Source organism: Larimichthys crocea, chromosome IX (assembly GCF_000972845.2).
Source record: "Larimichthys crocea isolate SSNF chromosome IX, L_crocea_2.0, whole genome shotgun sequence".
NCBI lineage: Eukaryota > Metazoa > Chordata > Actinopteri > Sciaenidae > Larimichthys > Larimichthys crocea.
This window is the reverse complement of record NC_040019.1, coordinates 11,948,830-11,963,269: the sequence shown is the minus strand read 5'-3', so window position 1 is coordinate 11,963,269 and position 14,440 is coordinate 11,948,830.

Below are 14,440 nucleotides of genomic sequence, written 5' to 3'. Positions count from 1 at the left end.
AAATCTTTTCACATTCAGACACTGTTTTTTTTTTCTTGTTATGCTTGGCACAACATGTCAAAATTCAAAGGAAAGAAAAATCTAAAGCTTTGCATAAAAAGCTTGTATGTGAAAATTGAAACTATTGTTGCAGCTATGTGCATCCAGCAGCATATTGAACAAATTCTTATGACTAAGCGTGGATTGTTTTAAGCCCAGTCAGCTCCTTCCATCTTGTCATGTCAGGCAATACCATTAGACGTGACCCTTTGACTTGCTTTATCTCCTGCTTCAGGCAGTATTACACATCCAGAGGAGAATAGGCATGTCTCATGCGCTCTTTACGTCAAGATTCATGCAATCAATCCAGGTGATCATTCCTGTGAGTGACAGGTTGGACAAGACACGAGCCAACAAGGACAAATGTTAGTGCCGCAGCTGTCACTTTTATTTAGGAGCAGGACAAGTCAAGTTGGATTGTACTGCAGAGGAAAGTGGATTTATTGGGATTAGTCAGCAGCGTAATGGGACCCCTGGGCTCTTATCATTATTTCACACAACTTTTCCAGGTGGGGTTAAACAAAGTATGAAATTAATATATGAATATTTATGGACCTCTCAAATGAGGCCCTACTAATCCATCAGGATATTTTTGTGAGAATGGTGTAGAGTTTGGCACCTTTGGGGTTGTTTATCTGCTTTATTCACAATATCTGAGTGATGAATGCTGTGATTAAGTCTTACCTAAGACTGATTTTTAGCTTTTATTAGCCACCAAGGTGTTGTCGTCAAGAGGTTTATGATTTATATTCAAGTGATTCACAGCTTATATAAACACACAGAAAATCAAGTCAGGGTAGAAAGATGTGAATTAGTCCATCGCCAAGCTGAGTCAAAGAGCTTAGTGTGAAATTACTTTATCTTGTGTGATCTTGGCAGTGATCAGGTTAATGTGGCTCAAACGGCTTAAATGTCAAAATGTGACATTGACCAGTAAAGTAATTGTGAAATTACACACAGAGGGCCTGTGTTTATTTGATTGATGCTAAATGATTTTTTTAGTTTACAATCTTTTAATCTGACTGTTCCTACATTGGACCAGTTTATAATTGTCTGTTACTTTCTGTTTCTTTACCTCCAAGTTTCTGTCTTTTATCCCTAACTTTCTAACAGCTTAAAGCAGAACTTTATATTCTTTTTTTGTTGTTGTTATTCAAAATTGTAAAAAATAAATAAATAATTTCATAGAGCCTTCTGCCTAATTGGGTTCTTAGACCTGCTCCCTCTAAAGCAAAGAATCAGGTAAATGTTGAGACCCTAAGGCTCCGAATGCCCGAGGGTACCACTGTCATCCAGTTGTTTTAATTTGACCAACCAATATTTTGACTTCAATTAACTTATGGAAAGCAGAAGATATTGGTTTGAGCAAGGACTCCTAAGTAATGCTAATGATTTTTTCTCTCACAATGTCATATTTGCTCAATAGAGTGAAATTACACACTAAAATCAAAAGAGCTAATTACTTTGTAGGATATCTGTGCTTTGAGTATCTAGCTCTGGTTCAGAATTACCCAGCCTCCAAGTCAAAGTTAATCAGATCCATCAGCTTAATCCAGATTGGCTCCTACCTAAATTACACTATAGCAGATCTTAAATATGAAATTTAAAGTTTTGTTTTAGGTCTGATCAAAACTTATTATTTTATTAACTATTTCAAGCCAAGGTAACATTTCAATAATCAATAGAGGCTTTCTTTCAGTACATTGACCTTTTCCTGTGGCCTTTTTCCCATGAATAATTGAAATTCTGTGTGACAGCAGCTCTCAGCAGGATTAAATTAGTGTAGAGTAAAGCCCATTTTATCCTGACCACTGTCTCAGAATATATGGATGCTCCCATGAAGCCCAGACTTGGCATTTCACTCGCTGAGCTGCAGGGCCAAGATATTTAATCACAGGAAGTATTTGTGACCAGAAAGGGGAAAGAGCAGGAATCCAAACACCTCCACTGCCACTGATCACAGAGCAGACACCAGAGTAAAACTGGGCAGCAGCTGGACAGAAGTTATAGAAGAAGTAACAGAAGTTTGTAGGCAGGCTATTGGTGTGGTTCGACTGCAGAAATGATAATGCCAGCTTGTCAGTCGCTTGGTCAGTTTGTCTGTCAGTCCACCACTGTAGTTCAGACTGAAATATCTCAACAGCTATTAGATGGATTGCCGTGAAATTCTGTGCAAACATTCATGGTTTCCTGAAGATAAACCCTAAGGTGTAATATCTGACTCCAACTGAATGGACTGACACTGAATTTTGTGGATACATTCATGGTTCCCAAATAATTAAACTTAAAAACTTGGAAATCTTCTTTTCCTTCCACATTGTCATCAGGCAAAAAAATGTATTTGTCTAATACTTTAGCTGTACTTTGTGTTAAGAAAAGATGGTCTAAAATATGGTCTAAAATGGTAACACAAACTTAAGTTGGTGCAAATAGTATAGATTATATTACAGTTAAGACAGTTGCTAGCAGTGTCATTGTGACCATGATGCAGTGGTAGTGTTAACATTTAGGAAGTTATATTTGTGGTGTAGTCTTTTTGTCAACACATTATATTTTCAGACACAATGTAAAAACATACTGTATATATTGAATTTGGAGATGGATGAGATGAATATGTTTTATGTTTAGTTTTGCTGGCATTTTGTTACAATATTTATTATGCTTTATTTATGTTTTCTGGTCCCAAAACTTCCAAATCAGCTGCTCAACAGCACTGAATCCAAAGTTTTATTTTTCTAAAAACCCAGGAGACATGTGATACATAAACAGAAAGTAATGAATGGCTTTGAGAATTGTTTGGCCTTCATTCATGCTTTAGAGAGACATCTCTTTATACTGTGAGTTATTGTTGAGATGTATTGATTGTTGAAAATAACTACCCCTGCAATATGCTGTATAATCAGTCATGAGGCATAATTGTTTTTGACAAAAGTAAAATGTTTCAAAGATAAAAACAGAGATGCAGAATAGCAGAACCCAAGACACAAACAGCAAAAAACAAAAATAAACTTTCTGCCTCTGCAGTTTCTGCCAAAAAGACTTAAATGAGAGGACAGAGAGATAAATAAATAGAAGGAAAGAGACAGACAGAGACAGGCACAGAGAAGTCAGGGTGATCAGCAGACTGGGACACCCAGCAGACAGATACTGGGGAAATTTACTTTTTTACTTTTCAGATGTGTCTGAATAATTCTGTGGGGAAATCATCAGAAACTGTGAGCCTTTCTCGAAGCAAATGATAAATAGAACAATTCAGCTGCACTGACCAGGCTGTGGTCAGTGCAGTGCAAAGGGCTCATTCTTCATCTTGGCCTGGTTGGAGTCTAATTGAATGGTAGCCTAACAGACCCTGACAGAAAGAGTACTGGAGGGCAGAACAGTGGCATATTTCAAATACTGGACATCGCTGAGGATACACCAGTCATTTAGTGTATGTCTTAATCAACATATGTAACTAGTGGCAAAGCTAGACATTACCGTATGCTGACTTGCTCAAGTGGCCCTTGCTTTGGTTGTCACAAAGTGGGCTGAGAAATGGGAAAGCAAGAGCCTAACCAGCTTAAAAGGTAGTTTCCTCCATTAGTTTTGACATATATGATGCATGGCTGAGGATTTAAATGAGCTGAATATATTGAGTATTTATTGGGTATTTGTTGTAAGTTCATATAAAGAAGTAAAATACCTCATACTCATACATAAGTGATGGACTTCTTCCAAAGTTAGAGCAATATTGCTTGTTTGGAATTTTTGTGTGTTGTCTGTGCTCTTCTCATTGGTTGGGCAAGTCCTTGGTGGAAAATGTTAGTGTGTGTATAAATTTTACAATATTGGAATCTGATGACAGTCGTCATGTTGCCAGGGAAAATCCATTAATTGAATATCGAATCGTATAAAATTTGATCCAAATACACCCTCACAGTTGGTGACAGAGAAATGTGAAGTTCTGAGTGTGTTTTTATGTGTATAAAGTCATAAATGACAGAAACATTCTTAGTTTCCTATAAAGTTGCCATGCCCTGTATACTTTACTTCAGTGCTCACACTGAAGATATATGTACATATCAGTAATCACAACTGATCCCCACAGAACCTAATGGTGATGGTTGATCAAAGACATATGTAGATTTAAGAGTTCCTGTAACTTAAATGGCTATGTCAATTCCAACATTTATTGGTGTTTTTCATGAATGTGGCTATAGCTTACTATCTGTGTAAGAAGATGAAGTCCCCATTCTTGATCCTGTCTATCAAACTCACATGATAACAGCTGTCAGTGGGCCCAACATTTAAATTTCTGAACATATCTGAGATGTAGGTGGCAATTCAGAGATCTGGAACCGGGCTTTGTCAGCTCGACTTCAGTGTTTCTTAAAACTATTTTGAAGTAAACACATGGAATACTGACTGAGTCATACCCATCACGAGTAACAGAAAAACACTACTAAATGTTTCTCAGATGTACATTAACACCTAAGGAGTGTTAATGGATTGAAGCAGTAAAGCCACAGAAACTAACAGCAACTGGGCTTCATAAATAGAGCGCTATACCTCCTCTGAGGACACACAAAGACAGGAAGAAACAGCCTCTTCCACAAACAACTCTAGATAGCTACCTGTTGAAAGTGTCAAGAAAAATGATTTATTGTCTTGCACCCACACTCTATTACACTGTTTGTATTAAGCAGCCAGCATATGGCATCTCTGCACAGCTGCTGCTGTAGGGAATATTCAGCTGAAGAATTAATTCACCACTTTGGTTCAACTCCCCATGACAGGCCTCAGAGCTTGTTTTGAACCCGAGTGTAAAAGATTCTGAAAATCATCTATTGAACGGCTGCAATTTATTTGTGCAAACTGATCATATATGAGATGTAATGAGGTCCCTGTTCAGAGCCAATTAATCGAAGCCAATTACTCTGTGTCCACTGTGCTTTTACGCCCTGTCTATGAATTTTTCTTTTCATCCTATAGTATAGAGCAAATTAGAGCTTGATGTCCTTTGATACAGTATTACACAATGCGTGTCTTTCAAACCCCAGTCTCTTCAGCACACATGCATTGTTATACATGATCATGTTTTCAAGTCATCGCACTAATTTGTTGTTCGCCAAGATGGATTTGACAGGGGACCATAGATTCTTCTGTTTTCACCCCCTTGTTTAGCCATCAATCACATGCATTAAACAGATAACACTGATTGGATTTTGATTAATGTAGTAGGTTGGACTGACCCTTTCAACAGTATACTGATTAACCAAAAGCCATAAAAGATTAATACTGAAAGAAAACTCTTCCATAATTCTTCTATTATATGTGGTTCCAGGTGTTAAGGAGTTTTCTTCTGATAAATGTGCAGGTACATCTCCTTCCATGCAAAGACAATTTTTCTTTAAAGCGTTTGTTTACTTCCTAGCAGTCCTCTTCTTCTCTGCCTTTGGTGAGGCACTGCTGCATTTATTGGTCACTGCCTGTAAATTAGTAGAATAGTGTAACACCATTGCCATTTACCCTCCACCCCAGGGTTATGTGCTGCATATTTCAACTTTCAGCAGAGGGTGTAATTCTTGTCAACAACTAGTAGCAGTAATGTGTAAAAAGTTTTATTTTGCCAAAAGGAGAAGAATACAAATGAAAGCTGATGTAAACCAGGCAAATTCATGAAAACAAAACTCTTTAAACGTGAAAGAAAATAAGCAACCGATTACCATGACTTTAAAATGTGATAAATCACCATCTAGCTGCTGTAAAACTTTGCTCAACTACTAAATTACATGTAGTGGACTTACATTTGTCTGTTTGTGATGATGCTTTGGGAGAGTGGTTAACATTATACTTTGTTTTGCTTCTGTTCTATCAGTTCTGATTGGCACACATCTTATGAAAAGTATTAAACCTCCATCTCCACTCAGATCTCTTCCTCCTCTTCCCTTTTCATATCTTTTTCCTTCCCCAGAAATCTGTGAGAAAATGATCACTGGTGTGGATTAGTGCAGGATGCTGCAAGCATCATATAGACAGGCCAGTAATGAGGATATGATTCCACCACAGTCCACCTGGGATGGAAAGAGCTGGAGGGAGGAGGGGAAAAAAGGGGAGAGGAGAGGAGAGGAGAGGAGAGGAGAGGAGAGGAGAGGAGAGAAATAACAGCATTTGTAGGATCCTACTTCCAGAGTCCCCAGGCCCCCCATAGGCAATAGAAGTGGCATCTGCTCAGGGCTACAGGAGAAGCTGCATCATCTATTTCCGACAGTAGGGATTATGAGATATACACATGCAGTTTGCTGTCTGCTTGAAAATTACCTCTCCAATTAGCACTTAATTGGCATATCTGACACTCTAATTACTGAGTAGGATATCTTTTTTCTCCTTTGTCCACCATGAAGGTACAATTTATTTATACATTTATATTAGTTTCACTGATAACCTGATGATAGATGTAGTATGCACATATAATGAGTGAGCAAACTGTGGAAATACTGTAATCATTACTGCCTAAGGGGAGTCAACCAGTCAGCAAATCCTGACCCTAGTGTAAGCAGCAAGAGCCAAATTAATCACCTGGAATAAAGTAAAGTCTGCATTTTCCGTTTTTCATTTGTCATAATGGCACAGAGAAAACAAGACTAGTGGTGATGATTAAGCGCACAGTGTTTGACGTCTAATAAGTCTGAGATCTGATAGATGGCCTAGAGAGAGGGCAGAGTGAGAAAATGTTTTGCCATGCTTTGTGACCTGCTGCTGTAGTTGGTGATCAGAAATGGTGGATTTAGGACACGATTAAAATTGGAGTTATTCTCACTCAAGCTCCATACTGCACAGAAAACCATGCTGTATCAGGCATGTATGGAAACTGTCATCCTCCTTTATTCTCTTCCCATTTCTGTTGTTTTTCACAGTCAGTTTTCTAACAACATGATGCCATATACTGCATGGCAACAAACATGAAAGCACAGGTCTCTCATTTGAGGCACCTGTTGTCCTGTTCTTTTCTCGAGTTTTTTTCACTCTCTGCACTACAGCTAGACATAGCACCAGCCCCCCACAGAAGCTGATTTATGAGTCAATTTGTTCCTTCTGTTGTCAATAATGCATTTTTGGAAGGCACACCTCTTATTACTGGAGATGGAGAGCAGAATTTTAATTTGTTTTAATGGCGTAATTAAGTCTCATAGCTCAATCTTGCCAAGCATTATGGAAATGTAATATACAGCCACCTATTTCCTATTTGTTTAGAGGAATAACAAAAGATACAACAACATTTAATGATATACTGTTTTGCTTACAAACGAGGGCAGCATTCATTACTTTCTATCCTAGCACTTTTGCTGTCATGTAACAAATATGAAGTACATTGTTGTGAAAACACAAATAAACAAACTACCCTGCATCTACAGTAGTACTGTCTGATTATAAATGAAAAGAGCTTGCAAACATGCTGAAAATACATTTTTATAAAGGTTTTGTAAGATTACGGCATAAAATCACCATACACAAACACATAGTCATTTAAATGTTTTGTATTAAAGAGTTGAACATACTTTACTTAAAGTAAACATTTCCCCACACACATTAATAGATATTTGGACTTGACATGACTGATGATGGTGTATTGATGTTGTGTCACAACACTGTCTCACAATTCTTCCAGTTTGTCTCTTTATCTTACTTTATTTCTTTGTGGTCTGTCTTGTTTTCTCATTTTCACTCTCTTTCTCTGTGTTCACCTTGTTTCGTCACTGCTTCTGTATTCTCTTTGTCTGTTTTGTTTGTGCGTGCTCTGTATCTAAGCAGCAGTCACAGGATTGCCATTTTAAAAGAATGTGACAGGAAGGTGAGCAAGACATTTTTTTTTTCTCTGATGCTTTAAAGAAATTTCCATTTTAATCCTTTCATCAACACATTGCCTGCTTGCTCATTTCTTTAACAATGATTCTTTGTACATGTGTGTGTTCAATTACCAATGGTGGATTCAATTCCTTTACTTAGGAAGAGAACCAAAACAAGAGTCTTGAAATAACCCATTACAAGTAAGTTCAAAATCCTACATAAGTAAAAACACAGACATATTCTTAGAAAAATATACTTAAAGTTGCAAAGTACTCATTCTGAAGTAAATAGCCCTCCTTGAATGCTGTAGTATTGCTTATGACATACTTAATAATGATCCTTGAACATGCAGCATTCTACTGTTATGAGACAGACCAAGTTTATCGTCTATCTAGTTTATTAAGTTTTAGGCGTCATGACATGACAAGGAACTCCAACTTTTTTTTTATGACCTTTGTTTTTGATCTTGATCCAAATAGCTGTCAAATAGTAGACTAAAAATTCCAATCATTTCCTTTTGAACTGTAGTGGAGCACAAGTATAAAGATGCCTGTATGCATAACCTATGTGTGTACAAGGATCCAGCAACCCCCCAAGGATTTGACACTGTGAGCATTGTTTAATTGTGAAAAATTGTTCTCAATAGAATAAGACAAAGAGACTTTCGAACGTTTACAAAGAATTTTCATGAAAAGATCATTCCACATTCAGGAGTAAGACTTACCTGACTTTACTTTTTGTTTCTAAGCTAGCAGAGAATAAAGAGAGTGACAGTGATCCTGGCAAACTCAAGTGATTTTGCTGCTCTCTGCAACTCATGAGCTATAATAATAGTAAAAGAGAGACTCTGTAAGTGAGCGGTAGATTATTGACCCCACACAGAGCTCCTCTTCGCTCATTTGGCTGATTAGCATGCTTTCAACCACTGCTGCTGCAGCATCCTATCTCAGCATATCTGTCTCCACAGTGCTGAGCTTCACAGGAGCCAAGAGATTTGGCTTCTATAGAGACAGGTCATTAAAGCCTCCGGGTGGGTAATTAGAGAACTGGTTCTGGGTATGTCCAGGTGCATGATCCCATAAAGTGGAACATTTGGACAGGATTTCCTGTTTAATACGTGCACCATGTCGCTGCCCCTGGTGCTGAACCGTTTGAATTGAGCTGGCCATGACACAGCTTGTGTACAATTGCATTTAACATGTATCTCATGCATTTGGATTCCACGGACAATTAATCACACAAACTTCATCTTAATCACGATCTTGTGGTTTCTTACAAACTTTGTGACTTTCTGAAAGTGCAAATGTTCACATATAGCACAAAAGCATGTGTAGGTGCTCACCTATCAGCATATGTTGATATATTTCTGTTATTCTGTTGCCATGGAAACAGCCTTTCAATTCTGCTGCTTCAAATCTAGCAAGGACGTGCGGACATGCTGCAGCATCGAGACATCGAGCATCTTCCACTGGACAAAAACAGAAAGTCAGATCAGTCTCTGATAATTTGAAGCATTTAGATTTATTTTTTTTGTTTGACCACACTAAGTAAATATTAGTTTATATAATATATAAATATACTATCTAAACTGAATGTAGAGGTTTCATTTTGGCAGATGAGAATGTGTGCAGAGTTAGGTCAGTCCAGCTGTGCCATTGCCTGCAGGCCAAAAAACAACACAGTAGGTAAAGTCCTGATCAATTTATTGTGCCTGAAAATATTTGGCAAGATTTATGGTGCTTGCAATTTGGCTTTTTTCTATTTGTTGACACGTTTAATGACAGTCCTAATGTAGCTTTCACACCCACATTAACCCATAATTTGTGTATACATGAAACATGCAGCAAGGGGTAGCACCTGACCTTAAACACGGCCAGTATGCTCCCGAAGGAATTTAGGATACTTGACCCTGGTCTGCCAACTGCGCAACTGTGGTTCCATTTCATCAGTAAATGTAGAATCCATAAGCTTTATCCTCAGACCTCCTTGCTTGGTTGCATACTGTAACTCACTAGTTCCTATGAATGAGCAGAAAGCTGGCTCCAGGCAGTACAAGAAAAATGGTGGTTGTCAGCTGATGAAAAGGTCTGACTTCAAGCCACAGTACAGAACAGTGTGAGCCTCCGTCCAGTCTCCACACACAAACAAACACGACTCCGCAGGCACCCTGCTGATGGAGGAGCATTATGCCAACTGTGATGCATCAACAGGGCATTAAATACCAACACTGTCAAAACCATCAAAAACAACTGCTTGTCATATAATCCACATTGCTCCTCCAGAGACTCTCTTTAACGAGGTTCTATGAAAGACACAGCTGAAACAAGCAGGTTGTAATGCATCATCACTTTATTTCTGCATTACATTGCTTTTACAAAAAAAACTTTGGGTGACTGTAAACCTACATTGTAAGAATAAATGTGGGGGGATTCTTGCATTTAATGGACACACACATCTTACTGTTTGATGAATACACAATGGAAAGATGACCTTGTTTTGCACTCAAGCGTGCAAAAATCAAACTGCAAGAATGAACGACAGCTGAAAGCAGTTATTGATTGTGTGTTCACTCGTTTGTGCTAAAAAAAGAAAGAGAGGAAGAAATGGAGGCCCAGGGAAATGTTGCATGTGTGTGCATGGAATGTCTGCTGTGTGAAAGTATTAATCTGTGATGATGTGTTGTTTTATAGTTTCTAGCTGTTCTTTTCTTCCTTGTAAGTCCACTGCTTGTCAGTGCCAAAACATGTCTTTACATATCTGACAGTGCAAGAACAATGCAGATTTTCTGCTGGCATAACCAAACATTCATAAACGGATACCTGAGATGGTTCAAAAACTGGGTCAGGCTCTCTCAGAAAAAGAACTGATGCCCTTTTGTCAGTTAAATCAATTGTTTCTGTCTGGCTGACTGATGTCAGTCTGAAGTCAGTAGCAGGTTGTCTTTAAGCATAGTTTCACACAAACATTGCTCTATAGCACTTGTTATGACTTCCGTAACTACAGACTACAGATTTGAATCAATGTACTGTCTATATACAAATATACAATGTCAACAAAAACCTTAACACTTACAGGCAATACACCACATTGAGTTGTATACTGTAGGTGGGTTTAATAAACTGATACCTCTGTAAATAAAATACATTACCTCACATTTTCAAATTAAAGACAGAAACAGGAGATGTACTGTATATTGTTGCTGTCTGATGGAAACAACATATGTCCACTCAATGATTTTGACTTTTTTCTATACATGAATGTGCATACGTTTTCATTTCTGTTGCTAAATGTGTCTCATTACAGTGTTTTAGGTTTATTGTGTAAGTTAGGTTTAGGGTCAGGATTATACATTTGAGTTCTTAGGAGTTAGGTGATAAATTTGTAATTTCCTAATCTGTCTTTCGGTCTTTCATGGTACCAACCTTAGAAAAAAAAATATTATACCATAGTTAAACTTGCACCTTACCCAAGGAGCCAGATCCTGCATTTCCATAAGATTTCTGAAGAGCCACTGCCTCGCTCTGTTTCACAGGAAAAGCCCCTTCATCAGGACACAAATGCAACCACCCGTGCCTTTCTCAAATGGATGCTCACAAACACATTTCTAAATATTCATGTTACTGGCAGCCTCATATAAGCCAACACTGCTAACTCTACATTCTGCACTACCTTTAAACCTCTTAACACCGCCTGCACAACTTCCAAATCCCATAACCCCTGCCAATCTATACTTGATGGTAAAATGTAAACAGCCAGCCCCCCATCACTGTAATTGGAAAAAGAGGAAAAAGGAGAGGCACAAGTGAGTGGCACAGCTCGAGAGCAGCATCCTGCGGACCTATCTCCCTTAGAAGCCAGAAGACAAAATAAGCATCTTATTGAATAATACATGGTATTAAAGCAGAACTCCCTGTGCAACAAGCGCTGGTGGCAGCCCCAAGTGAGATTGGGCTCACAGAGTCAGACGTTTTCCTAAGAGAGCAGCAATTACAGTGAGTTTTTGAATAAAAATCATGGTAGGTGTAATGTAATGTGTCTGCTTTGGATTTGATATTCAGAGATAGTGGCATTACTCAAGAATGAATTGAACAAACCAATACAAAGTTTTGTTTGTGTAGAGTTTTAATTTTTTAAGAAATTTTGCATTGTTTTATAAACATCTGTGGCTGGGGCTTGGACATTTCTGTCTGGAGTTTGCATGTTATCCACATGTCTCATGGGTTCTCTCTGGCATCCTCCCACAGTCCAAAGACATGCAGGTTAATTGGTGTCTCTAAATTGCCCGTAGGTGTTAATGTGAGTGGGAATGTTTGTCAGCCCTGTGATATCTGACAAGCTGTCCAGGGTGTACGACGCCTCTTGCTCAATGTCAGATGAGATTGACTCCAGCTAATCATGACCCGGCAAATGATAAGTGGTTAGGGGTAATGAATGAATGCATGTTTTGTAAAAAGAAAAGTATAGGAAGTAGCATCAGCACAGTCTAATTAAGGCCATGAGATGCTGAAGAAATCTATAAGTCAAACTGTCTGGCTTAGAACACAAAGGATGCAGGCCTGAGGCACTGCACTGCAATGAAGTCTCACAGGAAATCCTCTGAAAAAAGAAAAAAGGGTATCTAGAAGATATGTGACTCAAATGATTTGGTCTCAAGTCCCAAGTTGTTTTTTTCTGGGGCAAGTCAAGTCAAGTTCCCCTTTGTTAAAATGCCAAACTTCACGGCAGAAATAAATATGCTTACAACCTTGTACTTGTTGATTTGTATTCCATTTCCCTGTTTATGGCAACTGGACTATATATTTCTTAGTTATAAATAATTAAGAACATGGCAGCTTTGATCAACAGATGGACACTGTCACAGGTGGCTTATTTGGAACCAGGCTTCATTCAGCCTGCCTTAGCTTGACTCATGTTCCTCGTTTTTGTCCAGTTTTGGACTGGCTGGAAAGCAGCAGAGGCAGGACTGCCACAGTGACAAATCACTAGACTAGAGGGACCACAATCTGAATTTCACAACAACTCTTCAGAAACCTGCTGTATGCTGCTGGAGCCACCACTGCAACCTCCTTCTTATGTGCTAAGGTTTTGGTGTTTCTGAGTATTGTTGGATTGAGGGGGGATTACCGCTCTAAGCAGAATGCTTGTTGCTGTTTGGATCCTTTGAAAGCTTCTTTTAAAAAAAAAAAGCAGAGCCTTCACTGCCAAATCTGATAACTATAATGTTAATATATTGTAATTAACCAAAAATAGCCATTTGAAATGCTGAGTAATTTACAAATTTACTTTTGTAAATTAACATGGAACCAGCTTTGTTTGGAAATGGGCAATGTCATAGTATAGATATCACCATGATGTAGTTAAAAGAAAGAAGGCTTTGCGAGCACTTTTTTTTAACTCATGTTAAATTTGTTGTGCTGAACGTGCTGTTCAGAATTGCTTAAAATGCAAGTCCTTTGTTATGTTGTCATAAGCTGATTCATATGGTACAGACGGTTTAAATACACATTGGCACATATAGTGCATGATGTTTGTTGCCAGATAAAGACCAGGGCATATGGTGGACTATCTTTTATGTTTAGGTTTCCTACAAACAGTACCTGCAGTAACTGAGAGAAAAAATAGGTTCCTGTCAAATACTGTTGATACTAGTGGTCCAATTACGGTGTCATCCTTATTTTTCCACATTTCTTCTGCAGTGTATTCAAAGGTTTCAATATTTGATGTTTACAAGGCTGAAGTCTCATGCCTTTATTCTGTCAGCTTGGATGATACGCATTCCAGATAAAAGACCTCCTTTGATTGTTTATTGCATACAATGTCAACTTGTTGGCCTGGTTGTTCTTGTGGTTCTCTAACTGGAACACTGAATGCATAGTTAGACATACTTGACTCCAAAAGAGAGTTTAAACCGTCATCTGTCAATGAGCTGCAAGTCAGAGGTAGGTTGGATTCAGTAGTATTGATGTTTGACCCTCCCACAGGGGATCTAAGTGTATTAGCTTGAAAACTGCAACAGCATCAACATTCAAACATGGTATCTTTGCTTTCTGGAGGATTTTAAAAAATGGCTCCAATGGCCTCTCTGGGTGGTGGAAGTCAATACTTGTACAAATAGTTTCACTTTTGAGTTTCAAAATGAGACAGCATGTGTCTCATTAAAAATACAGATAACAAACTTTTCTTAAAAGGAGAAGAAAAGAAATCTGGGGTGGCAGCAGTATCTTGCCTGTTAAATCAAACTATAGTTTATACAGAAATTGTGTGATTGTTGTCCTTATCCTCGCTTTCTAAGAGCCTATTCAGATCAAATCAGACATTGCAAATGCCAGTTTTCCCATTTATTCAAAAGGTAGAATTTGGGCTACTGCAATAAAATCCACAGGGGGGATGCTGAAAAAAACAAAACAAAAAAAAACACAGTGACATGTAGCAGAGAAGCTAAAACATAATCAACTTCTGAACACTGCTTCAGCCATACAACAATGGTTGAGAGACATGGACAGTGAATGGGGAGAGGAAGCGCTAGTAGCGAAAAAGCTTGGGTATCCAAGAAATAAAACATAATTTTTCTTAC